The sequence below is a fragment of the Somniosus microcephalus genome, chromosome 8 (genome assembly GCF_052327205.1).
Source record: "Somniosus microcephalus isolate GS21.2 chromosome 8, FLI_Smic_1.0, whole genome shotgun sequence".
In the NCBI taxonomy this organism is placed as follows: domain Eukaryota; kingdom Metazoa; phylum Chordata; class Chondrichthyes; order Squaliformes; family Somniosidae; genus Somniosus; species Somniosus microcephalus.
This window is the reverse complement of record NC_140994.1, coordinates 232,211,020-232,232,424: the sequence shown is the minus strand read 5'-3', so window position 1 is coordinate 232,232,424 and position 21,405 is coordinate 232,211,020. Positions and strand designations below refer to the sequence as shown.

The window sequence follows — 21,405 nt, the reverse complement described above, 5'->3', positions numbered from 1 at the left end:
TAGGCTGATTGACCTGTGCGATTTTGTGAAATTACTTATTGTGTACGTGTTAGACATCTAAACAAGCTGCTCTCCGCAGGCAAGGGTAAAGTGTCCTGAGCTGGAAACAATCTTCTGGCTTAACACATTGCCAAGTAGCAGGCAGCATTGCTGCAAGAGCTTCCTGAATTTCAGACTTATCCAGCTCCTGCTTTCTGAACTTTGTAGAATTGGTAGAATATGATGAGTGTTGTGCAGTCAATTTAGATAAACGCTGAAGAGAAAGAAAGGAACAGGAATATATCCGAAGCCTGAGTTTCCTCTCAGGATCCCCACAAGGCGTCTTACAGTTGCATTGTATTTGGGGTGGGCTCTAGCTGCTGCCAGACCACTGCTCCCAAATGTCCTGGCACATACTATTTGCATGGCTAAAACACTCTTCCAACACAGGGCCTTGCAGTGGAGATGAGGGGCAGAAACTGGATCTTACCTGAGAGGCTTTCGGGTGCTTTTCTGGCTCCCAGCATTGGGGCCTTCTGGTTCTTCTGGAGAGCAGCAGGCAGAAGGGCTTTAGGCCTAAGGGGTGAAAAATAAACATACCTGAATTGTGCTGGGGGAGTAGAGGAATAAACATTCCTGGTGCCTCATTCTATCTTTAGGATTCTCCCGTGAACCCGGTAGACCCTTTGGCCTGTGGAGAGTTCTAGTGCAAACTGGGCTGCCAACTTTTTTGGGTGCTCTTCGGGTGCACACAGAAGAAAGTGAGGCAGGAGGACCCCATTCCACCTCATTTACACCCCTACATAAGAAATAGGAGCAGGAGTAGGCCATACGGCCCCTCGGGCCTGCTCCGCCATTCAATAGGATCATGGCTGATCCGAATCTAGACTCACATCCACTTCCCTGCCCTCTCCCCGTAACCCCTAATTCCCTTATCTGCTAGGAAACTGTCTATCTCTGTTTTAAATTTATTTAATGTTGCAGCTTCCACAGCTCTCTGGGGTAGCAAATTCCATAGATTTACTACCCTCTGAGTGAAGAAATTTCTCCTCATCTCAGTTTAGAAAGGGCAGCCCCTTATTCTAAGATTATGCCCCCTAGTTCTAGTCTCACCCATCAGTGGAAACATCCTCACCGCATCCACCCGATCAAGCCCCCTCACAATCTTATATGTTTCGATAAGATCGCCTCTCATTCATTCTTCTGAACTCCAATGAGTAGAGGCCCAACCTACTCAACCTTTCCTCATACGTCAACCCCTTCATCTCCGGAATCAACCAAGTGAACCTTCTCTGAACCGCCTCGAGAGCAAGTATATCTTTTCTTAAATATGGAAACCAAAACTGCACGCAGTATTCCAGGTGTGGCCTCACCAATACCCTGTATGACTGCAGCAAGACTTCCCTGTTTTTATACTCCATCCCCCTTGCAATAAAAGCCAAGATTCCATTGGCCTTCCTGATCGCCTGCTGCACCTGCATACTAACCTTTTGTGTTTCATGCACCAGGACCCCCAGATCCCTTTGTACTGTAGCACTTTGCAGTTTCTCTCCATTTAGATAATAACTTGCTCTTTGATTTTTTCTGCCAAAGTGCATAACCTCACACTTTCCAATATTATATTCAATCTGCCAAATCTCTGCCCACTCACTTAGCCTGTCTATGTCCTTTTGCAGGTTTTTTTATGTCCTCCTCACTCACTGCTTTCCCTCCCATCTTTGTATCGTTGGCAAACTTGGATATGTTGCACTCGGTCCCTTCCTCCAAATCGTTAATATAGATTGTAAAGAGTTGGGGTCCCAGCACTGACCCCTGCGGAACACCACTAGTTACTGATTGCTGTTATATCCGTGTATCTTAATGTTGTGTCCTTCAATAATCAGACAACAGACTGCAGGGAACGATTCAACAGGTGTTTACTGAATGAGGGTTACTCTAGAACTAACTGTACAGATCAATACTCAGGGTTTATATACAGGTGTGGTCACTGCCGGTACTACAGTATACAGGAGCTGTAAAAAGTAGTTCTCTCCCTTAAGGTATATATACATTACATACATTACAATTCCTCCCCTTTTAGATTAACAGTACCATAATACTCATTTAACAATTAAAATTTTTAATATACAATGTTATATGAAAATCGTCCATTCATACATTCAGTCTCTGGGGAGGCTTCCTGATTGTTTCTGGATAACACCTTTTCCGAGTGTCTCGCTCTTGGTGCGGAGGCGATTCTAGCACCCTGTCGTCAGTTGATTCATCAGCTTCCAATGCTATTGTTTCTGAGGTAGATGCGACCAGTAAGTCGGGTTCCTCACCAGGTACGTATGGCCGAGCCATGGGGTTGACTCGTTCCTGTGACGCTAGGATCTGGTCAGCATGGCATCTCACAATGTTCTCCCCAACATCCACTGTGTACATTAGTGGCCCCTGCCGTGTGCATATCGTTCCTGGTTGCCATTTCTCTGTTCAGTAGTCGCGGGCCAAGACTGGTTGCCCTACATTGAAGCTTCTTGTTGGCTTCTCATTGATGTGCTGGAATTGCTTACTCTCAACATCTTTTCGTACATTTGGTCTGAGCAAATCCAGACGAGATCTCAACCTTCGGTTAAAGAACATCATGGCCGGGGCCTGGTTGGTGACTGCATATGTCGCATTTCTGTAGGCTAACAGGAAATTGTCCACCTTATGCTGCAGTGGAATGTCGTCATCGCACATGGCCTTTACTGCTTTTTTAAAGGTTTGTACGAACCTCTCAGCCAATCCATTTGTGGCTGGATGATACGGGGCGGATGTGTAATGCCTTACCCTATTCCTTTTCATAAATCTTCGAAAATCTTCGGACACAAACTGTGGTCCGTTATCAGAGCAAACCTGCTCTGGCAAGCCGTTCCTGGCAAAAAATGGTCCGTAGGACTGCAATAGTTTTCTCCTTGGTGGTGGAAGACATTTTGATCACCTCAGGCCATTTCGAGTGCGCATCCACGGCTATTAAAAACATTGAGTCCATGAATGGACCAGCAAAATCAATATGCACCCGTTGCCATGGAGATGAGGGCCACTCCCATGGGTGTAGAGGGGCATGTGGTGGTGCATTTTGGACCTTCTGGCATCCTGAGCAGCTCTTTGTCAGGTCCTCGATTTGCTGATCGATCCCCGGCCACCACACATAAGCCCTAGCAAGGCTTTTCATTTTCACCCCTCCCAGATGACCTTCGTGAAGCTCATTGAGCACTCTCTCCCTTAACTTGGGTGGAATTACCACTCGGGATCCACACATCAAGGTCCCCTGGCATACTGACAGCTGTTCTCTTCTGGATGAGAATGCTGGCAACAGTGAGTCGCCATATGCTGGCCATCCCTTCACCTTCAAATCATATACCCGAGACAGTGTCGGGTCATTTCGGGTCTCCTTCTCTATACCAGCATTAGTTACTGGCAAGCATTCAATTATAGTCGAATGAAATATTTCGACAGGATCCACTGCTGGTGCTTCCGCCGCAGTAGGCAGTGGCAGGCGTGATAGCCCATCAGCGTTTCCATGCTGTTTCGTGCCCTTACACTCGATTTCATATTGGTGCACCCCTAGAAAAAGGGACCATCTTTGTAGCCGTTGCGCAGTCATCACTGGAACGCTCTTCTTTGGATTAAAGATGGAGACAAGTGGTTGGTGGTCAGTCAGCATGGTGAAATGCTGCCCGTGCAGATAGTGACTGAACTTTTTCACTCCCCACACTAGGCTGAGGGCCTCCCTGTCAATCTGCGCATAGTTACGCTCGGCTGAGGTTAGTGACCAAGACGCAATGGCTACTGGCCTCTCCGAGCCGTCCGGGAATTTGTGCGACAGCACCGCTCCAATGCCATAGGGTGATGCATCACACGCCAACTGAATTGGTAGTGCTGGGTTGAAATGAGCCAACACCTCTTTTGATGTGATCAATGCTTTGCTCTTCTGGAAAGCTCATTTACATTCGTCACTCCACTTCCATGGTACCCCCATTTGCAGTAGGGTGTTTAGTGGGTGTAGTACGGTAGACAAATTTGGCAAGAGCTTATGGTAGTAGTTCACCAGCCCGAGGAACGACCTCAGTTGTGACACATTTTCCAGTGCTGGAGCCTTGACTACTGCCTCAATCTTTTCAGGGGACTTATGCAACCCCTCTTCATCAATAACGTGACCACAATACGAGATCTGCTTCTGGAAAAACTCACATTTGTGGCGATTAGCTCGGAGCCCATATTCCTTCAATCTAGTGAGCACCTGCTCCAGGTTGGCGAGGTGATCACTCTCATTTTTGCCTGTGACCAGGATGTCGTCCAAATAACACTGGGTCCCTGGAATCCCTTGCAGGCCTTGTTCCATTGCCCTTTGCCAAATAGCCGGAGCTGATGCTACCCCAAACACCAGCCGGTTGTATTGGTAGAGACCTTTATGAGTGTTGATCGTGAGGTACTGTTTCGAGGCTTCTTCTACCTCCATTTGCAGGTACGCCTGGGCCAGTTCAATCTTAGTGAAGCGTTTCCCTCCAGATAGCGAGGCGAAAATATCTTCAATCCGCGGAAGCGGATATTGTACAGTGTGAAGGACTGGGTTCACTGTCACATTAAAGTCCCCACCGATGCGAACCTTCTTTGGTTCCCCAGGCGTATTACTCAATGACCTCTTCATTACAGGAACGATGGGTGTAGCCCACTCGCTCCAGTCCACTTTGGACAGTACTCCTGAACGTTCCAAACCTTCCAGCTCTGCTTCGACGGCTGGGCGGATCGCATAAGGTGCCGGTCTGGCCTTAAAAAACTTTGGGCTTGCATTTTCCTCTATTTTGATCGTCGCTGTTATGCCTTTTAGTGTTCCGAGTCCCTGCTGGACCACTTCTTGTGTGTCAGTTAGCATTTTTGTCAGTCGCCCAGGTGTGACGTCGTCATCCTTTTTGGCATCTACAGTCAGTGCTTTTATGGAATGCCAATCTAGCTGTATCTTCCGGATCCATTCACGTCCTAGTAGTAGTGGTCCTCCATCTGGCAATACACATAGGTCCATTTTTGGTGTTTCCTTGCCGTTATATATAACGTTCACCCTTATTTTTCCTTTGGGGTAGACTTTTTGCCCCGTGTACGTCTTCAAGACAATCTTTGTATCTCTCAAGGGTATATGTGAGAATAGTCGCTTGTAGTCCCTTCGGTTTATGACTGTTAGGGCTGATCCTGTGTCCAATTCCATTTTCACTTGGACTCCTGCTATCTTGAGCGTGACCCAGATAGTTTGGTGATCCTCCGTTTTGATCACATTATGTAGTTTCAGACAACCCAGCTCCTTGCTTCCGGAGTCTGTATCACTCTTCTGTTCGTCTGAACTGCTCTCCGTCACCTTATGTACCTTCTTGTACTTCTCCTGTGGAGATTTCTTGCTGCTGGTTTTCTTTCCCGACCTGCAGACTCTTGCTATGTGTCCTACTTTTCCACACTGTCTGCACACTTTGTCCTTGAACCAGCAATCATTATGGTAGTGTGTTGTTCTGCCGCAGTGATAGCACTTCACTGTTCAGTATGACATTTCATTTGTGCCATATTCTTGCGGTCTCTGTTGTATCTCTGCAGCGCCCCGTGCTGCTGCTTCGTGTGATACTGCAATGCTGAAAGCCTTGTCCAGCGTAAGATCCTTTTCTGATAGAAGCCGTTTCTGGGTTCCTTCACTTTGAAGCCCACACACAAACTTGTCCCTTAAAGTATCTGCTAGTCCCGTTCCAAACTGGCAGTGTTTCGATAGCTTGCGCAGTTCCGTTAAGTACTCAGCATTACTTTCATCTTTATGCTGGTTCCTTTTGTGAAATTTAAATCTTACTGCTATCAGCAGCGGTGTGGGGTTTAAATGGTCCTGTAGGATTGACACTATGGTTTCAAAATCCTTCTCTACTGGCTTCTCTGGGGTTACTAGGTTTCGTAGTAAGCCATATGTTTTTGCACCCATTGAATTCAACAATACCAGCGCTTTCTTGTCATCTGGCACTTCATTCGCCTTGCAGTATACTTCTATGCGTTCGACATATGTCGTCCAATCTTCAACTTAATTGTCGAAAGCTGTGATACTGCCACTCTTCGGCATTTTTGGGTGTGGTTAGACTGGCTTAAAATGGCGTCTCCCGCGCTTTCCTTTCTTCCCCGCTGCGCCTTAAAATGGCATTTCCTGCGCTGCTGCCAACGCCGCTCTTGGCGGTCCTCGTGGCAAATGGCGACGCCCTGTGGGTTTCGCGTGCTGCTCCTGCGCTGCTGCCAATGCCGCTCTCTGCGGTCCTCGTGGCATTGGCAGCGCCTCGCGTTTTCCTGCGCACCTCCCCCGTTAATGCTTCTAGGCCCTTGAACACCGGCTGCGCTCTGCTCTCTTTCGTCTCTCTCCCCCGTTGACGCCACTCGGTCCTGAACACCGGTTGCGCCCTGTGCGCTCTGCCCTCTCTCTCTCCCCCGTCGACGCTGCTCGGCCTTTTTCTGTGCCCCTCGGTCGGCTCTAGCCCGCCGCTGTCCGGGAAGGGTCTGCGCAGTACCTGTTGCCAGCCCGTTTCGCTGGACCACCGTGACTGGAAAGCCAAGCCTGGCCCTCGACAGCCTCCCCTGCGATGCTCAAATCTCCGCTGGAGGACTGGGCGGTTGCCCGTGGTCGACGCCCGTGCTTCTGGACTCGACCTTCTTCCACTGTTCTCCAGGAGCGAATCCCTGGGAGGTGATGCAGAGTTGCAGGTAGGTTCGAACCTGCCTCGTTGCCAATGTTATATCCGTGTATCTTAATGTTGTGTCCTTCAATAATCAGACAACAGACTGCAGGGAATGATTCAACAGGTGTTTGCTGAATGAGGGTTACTCTAGAACTAACTGTACAGATCACTACTCAGGGTTTATATACAGGTGTGGTCACTGCCGGTACTACAGTATACAGGAGCTGTAAAAAGTAGTTCTCTCCCTTAAGGTATATATACATTACATACATTACAATTGCCAGCCCGAGAACAAACTATTTATCCCAACTCTTTGTTTTCTGTTAGATAGCCAATCATCCACCCATGCCAGTATATTACCCCCAATCCCGTGATTTTTTATCTTGATCAGTAATCTATTGTGTGGAACCTTGTCAAATGCCTTTTGGAAGTCCAAATACACTACATCCACTGGTTCCCCTTTATCCACCCTGTCTGTTACGTCCTCAAAGAATTCGAGCACATTTGTCAAACATGACTTCCCCTTCATAAACCATGCTGACTCTGTCCTATTAAATTATGTTTATCCAAATGCTCTGTTACTGTTTCCTTACTAATGGACTCCAACATTTTGCCAACCACAGATGTTAGGCTAACTGGTCTATAGTTTCCAGCTTTTTGTCTACTTCCCTTCTTAAATAAGTGTGTTACATTAGCAGTTTTCCAATCTGCCAGGACCTTTCCTGAGTCCAGGGAGTTTTGGAAAATAATCACCAATGCATCCACAATCCCTACCGCCACTTCTCTCAAGACCCTAGGATGTAGGCCATCAGGTCCGGGGGATTTATCCACCTTAAGTCACATTATTTTACCGAGTACCATCTCCTTAGTGATTTTAATCATGTTTAGCTCTTCCCGCCTCCCCCCCCCATTGCCCCGTTTGTCCAGTGTTGGGATATTTTTAGTGTCCTCTACTGTAAAGACTGATACAAAATATTTGTTCAGCGTCTTTGCCATCTCCATGTTCCCCACCACTAGTTTCCCGGTCTCATCCTCTAAGGGACCACTTTAGCCACCCTTTTTCTTTTTTATATAGCTGTAGAAACTCTTGCTATCTGTTTTTATATTTTTTGCTAGTTTACTTTCATAATCTATCTTCCCTTTCTTAATTAATCTTTTAGTTATTGTTTGCTGGCTTTTAAATGCTTCCCAATCTTCTATCCTCCCACTAGATTTGGCTACTTTATATGCCCTTGTTTTCAGTCGGATACTATCCTTTATTACTTTACTAAGCCACGGATGGCTGTCTTTTCTTTTACTCCCCTTTTTCCTCAGTGGAATATATTTATCTTGAAAGATGTGAAATATCTCCTTGAATGTAGACCACTGCTCTTGTACCATCTTACACTTTAATCTGTTTTCCCAGTCCACTTTAGTCAATTCTACTCTCATACCTTCATAGTCTCCTTTATTTAAGCTCAGTACGCTGGTTTGAGATCCAACTCTCTCACCCTCAAACTGAATTTGGAATTCAACCATATTATGGTCACTCATTCCAAGGGGATCCTTTACTAGGACATATTTTATTAATCCTGTCTCATTACACAGGACCAGATCTAAGATTGCCTGCCCCCTGGTTGGTTCAGTTACATACTGCTCAAGGAACCCGTCCCTAATACACTCTATGAACTCTTCCTCAAGGCTGCCATGCCCAATTTGATTAGTCCAGTCAATATGAAAGTTAAAATCCCCCATGATTATAGCTGTTCCCTTATCACAAGTCCCAACTATTTCCTGATTTATACTCCGACCAACAGAATTGCAACTGTTACAAGGCCTATAGACTACGCCCACTAGTGACTTTTTTTTTTCCCCTTATTGTTCCTTATCTCTACCCAAACTGTTTCACTATCCTGATCCTTTGACCCAATATCATTTCTGACTATTGCAGTGATTCCATCCTTGATTAACATAGCAACCCCACCTCCCTTTCCTTCCTGTCTGTCCTTCCTAATTGTCAAATACCCTTGTATGTTTCGTTCCCAGTCATGATCATCTTGCAGCCATGTTTCCGTAATGGCCACCAGATCATACCCATGTGTAGTTATTTGTACCGTCAACTCGTCTATTTTGTTACGAATGCTGCGTGCATTCAGATAAAGAACTTTCAAATATGTTTTCTGACAATTTATTCCTGCTTTTACCCCTTTTACCACTTTACCTTTATCATTATACATTCTGTCCCTTCCTGACACGCTCTGGTTTTTAATTCCCCCAGTGCTACCTTGCTCTACTGCCTTCTCTGCTGTCATTTTTATTTTTCGCTCTCTTAAAACCTCCCCCCCACTAATTACTTTAAAGCCCTCTCTACAGACCTAGTTATTCGATTCGCCAGGATTCTAGTCCCAGCACTGGCCAAGTGAAGTCCGTCCCAACGGAACAGCTCTCTCCTGTCCCAGTACTGATGCCAGTGTCCCAAGAAGCAAAACCCATTTCTCCCACACCAGTCTTTGAGCCACGCATTTAACGCTCTAATTTTATTTACCTTAGCCAAATTTGCACGTGGCTCAGGTAGTTATCCAGAGATTATTACCCTTGTGGTTCTGCTTTTTAATTTGGCCCCTAGCTGCTCAAACTCCCTCAGCAGAATCTCTTTCCTTGTCCTATCTATGTCGTTGGTACCAACATGGACCACGACAACTGGATCCTCCCCCTCCCACTCCAAGTTTCTCTCCAGCCCAGAGGAGATGTCCTTAACCCTGGCACCGGGCAGGCAACACAGCCTTCGGGACTCTCGCTCTCGGCTGCAAAGAACCCTATCTATCTCCCTAACGATACTATCCCCTACCACTACAACATTTCTTTTAACTCCCCCCACTTAAATGGCCCCCCGCTCCACGATGCTGTGGCCAGGTTGCTCATCCTCCCCGCAGTCCCCGTTCCCATCCTCAAAGGGAGTGAGAGCCTCAAACCTGTTGGACAAGAGCAAGGGCTGCGGCTCCTCCAACACTACCTCCTGGATCCCCGTACCTGCCTCACTTCTAGTCACACCATCCTGTCCCTGGCGACGGACTACATCTGAATTAATTAATCTAATTGATGTGACTACGCTGCATCTGTGCCACAGATTTGTGGAAGAGAATGAGGATTTTGAAATCAATGTGCCATGGAATGTGGGGAGTCCGTGCAGGTCAGCAAGGATAGGGTTGAGTCGGACTTAGTGCAAGGGGCATTTGGGAGGCTGGTGATGGAACCTAGGAACAGGGGTAGGCTATTTAGCCCCTCAAGCCTGTTCCGCCATTCAACGAGATCATGGCTGATCTGTAACCTAACTCCATATACTGAAAAACTTGGGGAAAGTAATAACTGAAGGTGTGAGGATTTAAGTGACTGTGTGAGTGAGGGAGCAATGGAGTCCGGTGATATTTCAGAGTTGGAAGTAGGCAATCGTGATGATAGACTGGAGCTTAGCTCAGAACTGTGACATTATGTACAGGACCTGATAAGAATGACATTGTAATTATGTCATGATATCAGGTCCTACACTTGTCTAGACATTGCAAATAATGAAACTCATTTTATTTTGAACTAAAAATAGGCTGCCACCAAACAGAAGATGTTTTAATAAAAAAACTACTTGCCTGAATGTGGAACTGGGAGGTGCCGGCCTGTGATCAGCTTTCTCCCTCCTAATTGCTTTTCCCCTCTCCTGATTGCCACCTCCCTCCAGATTACTGCCGGCAACACAGCAGCCTAAAATGGAAATCCTCTTCACCGGTGAGCTGCCTGGCAACGCCCAGCAAGTGTCCGCACCTTGCCAGCCTCATGAAAATGAGGCCCAATATTGGGTATGCTTTGGGCCTACCCATTCTGGCGCAGGGATCATTCCTTGTGCTCAGTTTGTGTCATTAGGCACAGGATGGCAGGAACCAATTTGTAGGCCTCTCTCTCTCTCTCTTATCCCCCCTATCTAACACATTCCCTCTTTCAGGTATTATCTCTTGCATTACCTCTGTCATTCCCATTATTTCTCCATTATTTTTGCACTCCGCATCTTATTAAGATTATACCGCTGAACTACTATTTTAACATTGTAGACTACAGTCTAACTGCATATTTATAGATATGTGCAGGTTAGGTAATTATATAGCCAATCAGAAAATATGATGTGAGCTGGAGATCATATTTCACAGGACAAAACTGAATTGAATAATTAATTTCTCCTCCAGGTTTTATACCAGCTGCTTCAATATGTGAAACGGGCCCTTGAAGTAATAAGATCTCTGCTGCTTCACCAGCCCTTAATTCACGCAGCCAGCTATCCCTACAGTTTAATGATCAGCTGAAAACAAAACCATGGTACCTCATCGACCTGTGGAAGTTTGTAGCAGGAAGCGCGGGTTACTCTTCCTACTGATTACATTACCACAGAAGAAGCATCCACAAGAAGGTCACATTGGTGTCAGCTGAGGGATGATTGGCTCCCCTGCTGTATGTACAGTAATCCTGTTGTTGTACTATAAATTTGACACTGGATTTGCACAGGCTTTGTTATCAATTTGGCACCAAATTTTTAATATAACACTGCCAGATCTAAAATACGTCGAGACCACGTCCAGTGGGATCCACCTAACTGGATGGTTTGACAGTGCAACATTACTTGCCAGCTACAGCTGGAGCCAGTACAGCATCCGAGAAATGATGCAATGCCCCAGAAGTATTGTTATGATGCACAGTAAAACTGGCCTTTTTACTTATTCATGCAACCTCTCACCTCACTTTACCCATGAGTCCCCCCCACCCCAAACCCCCCAAATAACCTTTTTTGTAACAGATTACAAGGCTGTGTTAATTAAGAAAGGGAAGATAGATTATTGTGAAAGTAAACTAGCAAAAAATATAAAAACAGATAGCAAGAGTTTCTACAGCTATGTAAAAAGAAAAAGGGTGGCTAAAGTGAACGTCGGTCCCTTAGAGGATGAGACCGGGAAACTAGTGGTGGGGAACATGGAGATGGCAAAGACGCTGAACAAATATTTTGTATCAGTCTTTACAGTAGAGGACACTAAAAATATCCCAACACTGGACAAACAGGGGGCAATGGGGGGGGGAGGAGCTAAACACGATTAAAATCACTAAGGAGATGGTACTTGGTAAAATAATGTGACTTAAGGTGGATAAATCCCCCGGACCTGATGGCCTACATCCTAGGGTCTTGAGAGAAGTGGCGGTAGGGATTGTGGATGCATTGGTGATTATTTTCCAAAACTCCCTGGACTCAGGAAAGGTCCCAGCAGATTGGAAAACTGCTAATGTAACACTCTTATTTAAGAAGGGAAGTAGACAAAAAGCTGGAAACTATAGACCAGTTAGCCTAACATCTGTGGTTGGTAAAATGTTGGAGTCCATTATTAAGGAAACTGTGGTGTATGTAACCTGTTCCACCTTAAGAGAACTTAAGCCTGTTCCACCTTAAGAGATGTACTACTTTCTCTGGCTGCTGTATACGTAATACTGGTGGTGACCACCGGTATATAAGTACTGTGCAGTGATATTGCTGTTAGTATAGCCCTGACCTCCAACTAGTAAAGACCTGTTGAAACGTTATTCTTGTAGTCTGTGTCAGTAATTAATCTTAAATACAACTAGAACACACAGACTTAACAGAAACAGTAACAGAGCATTTGGATAAACATAATTTAATAGGACATAGTCAGCATGGTTTTATGAAGGGGAAGTCATGTTTGACAAATTTGCTCGAATTCTTTGAGGATGTAACATACAGGGTGGATAAAGGGGAACCAGTGGATGTAGTGTATTTGGACTTCCAAAAGGCATTTGACAAGGTTCCACACAAAAGATTACTGATCAAGATAAAAAATCACGGGATTGGGGGTAATATACTGGCATGGGTGGAAGATTGGCTATCTAACAGAAAACAAAGAGTTGGGATAAATGGTTCATTCTCGGGCTGGCAATCAGTAACTAGTGGTGTTCTGCAGGGGTCAGTTCTGGGACCCCAACTCTTTACAATCTATATTAACGATTTGGAGGAAGGGACCGAGTGCAACATATCCAAGTTTGCCGACGATACAAAGATGGGAGGGAAAGCAGTGAGTGAGGAGGACATAAAAAACCTGCAAAAGGACATAGACAGGCTAAGTGAGGGGCAAAGATTTGGCAGATGGAATATAATATTGGAAAGTGTGAGGTTATGCACTTTGGCAGAAAAAATCAAAGAGCAAGTTATTATCTAAATGGAGAGAAACTGCAAAGTGCTACAGTACAAAGGGATCTGGGGGTCCTGGTGCATGAAACACAAAATGTCAGTATGCAGGTGCAGCAGGTGATCAGGAAGGCCAATGGAATCTTGGCTTTTATTGCAAGGGGGATGGAGTATAAAAACAGGGAAGTCTTGCTGCAGTTATACAGGGTATTGGTGAGGCCATACCTGGAATACTGCGTGCAGTTTTGGTTTCCATATTTAAGAAAAGATATACTTGCTCTCGAGGCGGTTCAGAGAAGGTTCACTCGGTTGATTCCGGAGATGAGGGGGTTGACGTATGAGGAAAGGTTAAGTAGGTTGGGCCTCTACTCATTGGAGTTCAGAAGAATGAGAGGCGATCTTATCGAAACATAAGATTGTGAGGGGGCTTGATCGGGTGGATGTGGTGAGGATGTTTCCACTGATGGGTGAGACTAGAACTAGGGGGCATAATCTTAGAATAAGGGGCTGGCCTTTCTAAACTGAGATGAGGAGAAACTTCTTCACTCAGAGGGTAGTAAATCTATGGAATTTGCTACCCCAGAGAGCTGTGGAAGCTGCAACATTAAATAAATTTAAAACGGAGATAGACAGTTTCCTAGCAGATAAGGGAATTAGGGGTTACGGGGAGAGGGCAGGGAAGTGGACGTGAGTCTAGGTTTGGATCAGCCATGATCCTATTGAATGGCGGAGCAGGCCCGAGGGGCCGTATGGCCTACTCCTGCTCCTACTTCTTATGTTCTTATGTTCTGTTAAGTGATTGAATTCTGGAAGTAATACCAGATTATTATTTTTTTATTCATATGTGGGCATCGCTGGCAAGGCCAGCATTTATTGCCCATCCCTAATTGCCCTCAAAAAGGTGGTGGTGCGCCGCCTTCTTGAACCGTAGAGGGCAGTTAAGAGTCAGCCACATTACTGTGGATTTGGAGTCACATATAACCCAGACCAGGTAAGGACAGCAGATTTCCTTCCCTAAAGTACATTAGTGAGCCAGATGGGTTTGTACAACAATCCGGTTTCATGGTCATTATTACTGATACTAGTTTTATTATTCCAGATTCATTTAATTAACTGAATTTAAATTCCCCAGCTGCCATGGTGGGATTTAAACTCATGTCTCTGTATCCTTAGTCCAGGCCTCTGGATTTCTAGTCCAGTAACATAACCACTATGCTACCATACCAGATGATCTAGCGGTTTAGCTGCTTGACCGGTAATGCAAGAGCTGAGGCAGCTGGGTAAATGAGCAGATCACTTTTTTGATGTACCACTGGGTGGAGCACAACTCAAGTGTCAATCGTGGTTGGAGGTGACAAAAGTAGGAATACCTAAGCTCATATCCGATCAATCATAGAAGCTTACAGCACAGAAGGAGGCCATTTGGCCCATCGTGTCTGTGCTGGCTCTTTGAAAGAGCAGTCGTGTTTAGTCCCACCCCCCCCCGTTTTTTTGTCCATAACCCTGTAAGTTCCTCATCCTCAAGGACCTGTCCAACTCCCCTTTAAAATTATTCAGCTTCCACCACCTTTTCAGGTAGAACGTTTCAGATCCTGACAACTCTGAGTGAAAAACTTCTCCTCCTCTCCCCTCTAGATCTTTGGCCAATGATTTTAAATTTAGATCTCTGGTTATTGACCCACTTGCCAGAGGGAATAGTTTTTCTCTATCTACACTATCAAAACCTCTCATCGCCTTGAAAAACTCTATTAGGTCACCTCTTAACCTTCTCTGCTTCAAGGAGAACAGTCCTCATTTTTCCAACCTCTCCTCATAACTGAAGTCTCTCAACCCTGGTAACACCCTGGTAAACCTCCTCTCTACTCTTTCTAAGGCTTTGACATGTTTCCTGAAAGTGGTGCCCAGAATTGTCCACAATACTCCAGCTGAGGCCTAACCAATGATGTATAAATTCCAGCATGATCTCTTTGCTTTTATATTCTTTGTCTCTATTTATAAACCCAAGTAACCCATATGCGTTTTTAACCACCTTATCAAGTTGTCCTGCCACCTGTAAGGATTTGTGTATATGGACACGAAGGTCTCTCTGCTCATCTGCACTTTTCAAAATCGTGCCACCTGAATAATCTGAATAATGGGGACATTATGGTGGATGTGGTTAAAGAAGAGAAAGCTTGGGCATTTACTTGCAGTCAGATAAAGGTTATGGAACCAAGCCAAACCAAGGTGGGGGTGGCACTGGCATGAGAGTACCAATTGGCGAGGAGTCACTCACGATATTTTGCAAGGGGCTTTTAGCCCATCATGACAAACCAAAATAAGTTACAAACAGGAATCAGAAAAGAGTTCTGACATACAGTGGTGTTGCGTGTGTACCAAAATGATTTACTAACGGTAGCTCATGATCTCCCTCCTGCAGAACATCAGGTGGCAAAACGCATAAAGAACATGCTGTTGAAGCATTTTGTTGGCTCAGAATCTCCTAGGAAATGACTAAATTTAGCAGACATATGATTAGTGTCAGCACATGGGTGAACTGGGGGATTACAACTAAGCACCACTGCAACCTCTACCCATTATTAGTAAACCTTTCAAGAGGGTGGGCGTAGGAAATGTAGGCCCCATACCTGTCAGCAGTCAGCTGGGGAAATAATACATATTAATCTTGGTAGACTACAGATCCAGGTATCCGGATTTGATAGTTCACCATGGATGTGGACATTGTGGCCACGGCACTGTTTGTAGTGTTTACTTGGATCGAGTAAGTGTGAAAATAATAGGGTAATAATAGTGGGGGATTTCAACTTCCCCAATATAAATTGGGATAGTCAGAGTGTGAAAGGCTTAGAGGGTGCAGAATTCTTAAAGTGCATCCAGGAGAGCTTTTTGAGCCAACATGTAGAAAGTCCTACAAGAGAGGGGGCGGTACTGGACCTAATTCTGGGGAATGTAGCCGGGCAAGTGGTGGAAGTATCAGTAGGAGAGCATTTTGGCGACAGTGACCATAATTCGGTGAAATTTAAGGTGGTCATGGAAAAAGACAAAGACGGCCCGGAAATAAGGGTTCTAAATTGGGGGAAGGCCGATTTTAATATGATAAGGCAGGATCTGGCCAAAGTGGACTGGGAGCAGCTACTTATAGGAAAATCCACATCAAAACAGTGGGAGACTTTCAGAAGGGAAATAGAGAGAGTACAGCGCCAACATGTTCCTGTAAAGGTCAAGGGTGGGACCAACAAGCAAAGGGAACCTTGGATGACAAGGGAGATACAAAAATGCATTAGAAATAAAAGGGGGGCTTTTGGCAGTTACAAAAGACTAAAGACGGAAGAAGCCCTAGAGGAGTATAAAAAGTGCAGGGGCATATTTAAAAAAGAAATTAGGAGGGCGAGGAGGGGCCATGAAATAACACTGGCGAGCAAAATAAAGGAAAATCCTAAGATGTTTTATAAGTATATTAAGGGCAAGAGGATAACCAGGGAAAGTGTAGGGCCCATTAGGGACCAAAGTGGCAATCTGTGTGTAGAACCAGATGATGTAGGCGGGGTTTTAAATGAATTTTTTGCATCTGTGTTCACTATGGAGAAAGACGATGCAGACATAGAAATCGGGCAAGGGGATTGTGACATACTTGAACATATTAGCATCGAGAGGGAGGAGGTGCTAGCGGTTTTAGCAGGCCAAAAAGTCGATAAATCCCCAGGCCCGGACGAGATGTATCCCAGGTTGCTGTGGGAGGCAAAGGAGGAGATTGCAGGGGCTCTGACACAAATTTTCAGAACCTCTCTGGCCACAGGGGATGTACCAGAGGACTGGAGAACAGCTAATGTAGTACCATTATACAAGAAGGGTAGCAGGGATAAACCAGGGAATTACAGGCCAGTGAGCCTAACATCTGTGGTAGGGAAATTATTGGAAAAAATTCTGAGGGACAAAATTAGTCTCCACTTGGAGAGGCAAGGATTAATCGGGGATAGTCAGCATGGCTTTGTCAAGGGTAAATCATGTCTGACAAATCTGATTGAATTTTTCGAGGGGGTGACTAGGGAGGTGGATGAGGGAAATGCTGTGGATGTGGTTTACATGGACTTCAGTAAAGCTTTTGACAAAGTCCCGCATAGGAGACTGGTCAAGAAGGTAAGAGCCCATGGGATCCAGGGTGCCTTGGCACGTTGGATCCTAAACTGGCTGAGTGGCAGGAGGCAGAGGGTGATGGTCGAAGGTTGCTTTTGTGACTGGAAGCCTGTGTCCAGTGGGGTACCTCAGGGATCGGTGCTGGGTCCCTTGCTGTTTGTGATCTACATAAATGATTTGGATGAGAATGTAAAAGGGATGATCAGTAAGTTTGCAGATGACACGAAAATTGGTGGGGTGGTAAATTGCAAAGGGGAAAGCCTCAGGCTACAGGACGATATAGACGGGTTGGTCAGATGGGCGGAAAAGTGGCAAATGGAATTTAACCCTGAAAAGTGCGAGGTGATGCATTTTGGACGGACAAATAAGGCAAGGGAATACACAATGAGTGGTAGGACCCTAGGAAGTACAGAGGGTCAGAGGGACCTCGGTGTACATGTACATAGATCTCTGAAGGCAGCGGAACAAGTAGATAAGGTGGTTAAAAAGGCATATGGGATACTTGCCTTCATTAGCCGAGGCATAGAATATAAGAGCAGGGAGGTTATGATGGAGCTGTACAAAACGCTGGTGAGGCCACAGCTGGAGTACTGTGTGCAGTTCTGGTCGCCTCACTATAGGAAGGATGTGATTGCTTTGGAGAGGGTGCAGAGAAGATTCACCAGGATGTTACCTGGGATGGAGCGCCTCAGCTATGAAGAAAGACTAAACAGGCTGGGGTTGTTTTCCTTGGAGCAAAGAAGGCTGAGGGGGGACCTGATTGAGGTGTACAAAATGATGAGGGGCATAGATAGGGTAGACAAAGAGGAACTTTTCCCCTTAGTAGGGGGGTCAATAACAAGGGGGCATAGATTCAGGGTAAGGGGCAGGAGATTTAGAGGGGATTTGAGGAGGAACTTTTTCACCCAGAGGGTGGTTGGAATGTGGAACTCAATGCCTAAAAGGGTGGTAGAGGCAGGAACCCTCACAACATTCAAGAAGCATTTGGATGAGCACTTGAAATGCCATTGCATACAAGGCTATGGACCAAATGCTGGAAAATGGGATTAGACTGGACAGGGATGGATGGGCGGCGCAGACACGATGGGCCGAAGGGCCTCTTTCTGTGCTGTAAAACTCTATGACTCTATGAGTTCCCAGAAGCAATTTCACCTGACATGGGGCTAGCTTTACATCTCAGCTGGTCACTTACTTATTGCAACAATTCCAAATGGAACAACTTTGCTTCATCCCATGCCATTCTCAGATAAATGGGCTGACAGTGAGGCTTAATGAGATCCTTATTGACATCCTGTGCACATAACGCTGAACAGAACCCCAAAGATTGGAATAAAATGTTGGTTTGTGTATTGTTTGCTTATAGGGAGGTACCGCAAGAGGCTACAGAGTTCTTACCATTTGATTTTCTATAGGGAAGCTGAATGCATGGTCGGAGCATGTTGTTCAGAGAGGCGTGCTCAGGGTTGACCACTGATGAGAATAGGATTGTAACAAAGTATGTGCCCAAGTTGAGAAATTATTTGAGTAGGTTGAGCCATAGTAATGATCACATTTCTAGGCACTGGAAATACCAGAATACTAGTTCTGTTGCCAGTGAAGCATAACAAATTAAAAACCCATTGGGCAGGTACTTAGACATTGGTGGAAAGGCAGATGAGGAAGACTAAGTAGTCAAGATACCCATTTGGCCACATAGGTTTTGCCTCTGTCGTGTTACTGTACAAATCCTGGGCAAGTAAAAGCAATCTCTAAGACATAGGAATAATAACTCACTTTTAGGAGTGACTGAGGGATTGATTTTTCACTTACAAGCAGGAAGGTGGCCGAGCGAGCAGGGAAGCTCGGCCAATTTGAACATCAGGGCATCATTTGTATGCCACTTGCTGATTTCCCGACCAAAATGGCAGGGAAGTCAGCGGGAAGCGGTTGCTCGGGTGTTAAAATTGGGTGGTTTGGAGGCCACCGCCAGGGACCCAGAGGCTGAAGGTAAGTAGTTCGGAGTGGAATCGTGGAGAGGGGAAACTTGGAGCAGGTTTTCCTTATGGGGTCAGGAGGAGCAGGACCCCACCAGCTTTGACCTGGCGGGGAATCTACCACTGCTCCCCACTCACACCTTGGGTTAAAGAAAGAGTAGTTGGGACCCAAGGATATCATCAGATCCGGAACTGCATATTTAAAGAAGGACCCTGCCGGCTTCAGGTGGCTGTCTTTGCCGCCTGTAATTTGAAGTTGCAGTCGGCTGAACTGGGGCGAGAAACAAGTGGGTAAATCCCGCACTCCATTTTAACTGGCTGCTACCCAGTTCTCGCCGGACGTGGGGAGTTAAAATTCCCCTCTGATTAATCCAAAGTGGGAATTGGGTGAGCAGGGGCCCAGGTGATCGGCAAACCCCCTCTGACCTCTGTTGGACAGCAGGTGATAGCATAATTTCGGGCTGCAGGAGGCAGCCAGCCAGGACAAAAGGAACTTTGGCCGGCACTCAGGTAATTCGCAGGGAGGTGGGTTTCAATAGTGTCTTGCATTCAGGAAGGGGAGTCTGGTGTAGGGGAGACCTAAACTTTCCTTTGTATGGCCAGGAGGTGCAATCCTACTCTCCTGCCCCTCCCCCCCCCCCACCCCACCCCAAGGAAAATACAGGTTTCTGCTGCCCTGGGATCTCGACACTTCCCATTCGCGAAACAGCCGAATCTTTCCCCCGTGACCTCGACCTGACCAAAGTCAACCAGCTGCCTCTTTCTGCCCGTTTCAGATAGGCAGCTGGCCGGCGGAATGCAAATAAGGCCTGTGAATTAAAATAGCCTAGGCCTCAAACTGATGATGTTGGAAGGTTTGACACTCACCCTGCCTGCCCGCCTCCCTGGCTGAATCCCACTCCAGGTTAAAATCCCGCTAAAGCCATATGCTCGTCAGAAACTGAGGCCCGAGAATTAAAATAGCCTGGGCCTCAACCTGATGACCTCGGACCCCCCCCCCCCACCCCACAAAAAAAATATTATGCTCATCACATTGTCCTTTTGCCCAATAATATATTTTGTCATCAAAATTGCATGAAGAAGACTTTCATTTTTCCTGTCTTTTAAACAAAGCTTTCAAAATGACAGAAGCATCCGGTGAAGGTTGAAAGGCCTCTGTGTTCTTACAGTTGCTGAAAGAATAACACATTTGTCCTCATGACTCTTGTTGAATAAGTAATGGGACGTAATGGGACTATTTTATTGGAAAAAAAAATTCACTAGGGTACTCACGATCCAATATATGAAGCTGTTTTCCTGTGATATTCATTGCGCTGTATGTATTAAAGCAAGTTATGTTATTTCAGGATTTTTGTTTTGCACTTGTGGTATTTCATGTAGCAGAATGAATTACTAAGGATACATTCAGTACATGACGAAGACCCGTATGAAACAGCCGATATTTGAGCATGAACTAGGAAATGCAGGCAATTTATAAAGCGATGGGTTTCCATGGTAGAGATCTGGAGTTTGCGCTCTCTGCTCAGCTGCCAACCTAGCATGAGGTCAATTTCCCTAATATCCGAGAGCAGAAGAGAGGCAGCATTCTCATAATTGCTTAAATTCATGTTGAGCTGAAGAATAATTGGTGTCTGTTTCTGTCTGTTTCAAAGCCAGCCAGGATCCTTTCTGAGGCACCAGATTTTTATTTGCTTCTTGGCAGTTTTCCTTCAGGTATCCTGTAGTGAACATATCTGGTTAGGAAGTCCCTCTCTGGAAATGGGATATAATCTGTGTTAGTTATACATCCGCTGTTCATGGCCTTTCACATCGCTCACCACCATTTTTGTTTTGCATTGGTTTAAAATTGCTTGCATCTGTATTGACAAAATATTTATCATTTTCTTGCAGGATAGGATCCAGTGAAAGCTGTGAAGTAGACACGTAGATTATGTGGTGAGTAATATTATTTTATAGAAAGAGAATGATGTGTGTAAGTTAATTTATAGTTGTATGAGCCCAGACAGGCAGAACACACAGTAGCTATTCTATTCAGTCATGTCTGATACTATATGGTTTGTCTGTCTCGTGTTGACTTCATGTCAACTGCTGTACGCGTACAGAATAGAGTGGATAAAGATAACAATTGCTCTTCTCTCTTTCCCTGACTCTCTGTGTACATTCACTTCATGATGTGGCAGACCACAAAACGCCCAGATTTCGGGGATTTGTGCTGATATTTGGTTCTAGGAATCCCATCAGCCCTCCAGTATCTTGCCCAAGTAGCCATTCGTTATGTACGAGTGTGGGCAGGGTATTCCACGGTGAAGGGCATCCCAGCCAAGCCCAATCCTACCCTCGCTCAAAATCCACACACACTTTTCAGCAGAGGTCACTCAGTAGCGATCAGAATTGTTAACTGAAT

The 21,405-nt window shown here is 45.6% G+C and overlaps 1 long non-coding RNA gene across 1 annotated transcript in view; it reads left to right on the top strand.

The window, feature by feature from the left end:
* Positions 1-20,938, top strand: part of LOC147114150 (uncharacterized) — a 526,828-nt gene extending 505,890 nt beyond the window's left edge. The window contains exon 5 of the long non-coding RNA XR_015079159.1: positions 20,892-20,938. This is a non-coding gene — a long non-coding RNA (uncharacterized LOC147114150). The remainder of the gene's footprint in view (positions 1-20,891) is intronic.
* The last annotated feature ends 467 nt before the right edge of the window (positions 20,939-21,405 follow it).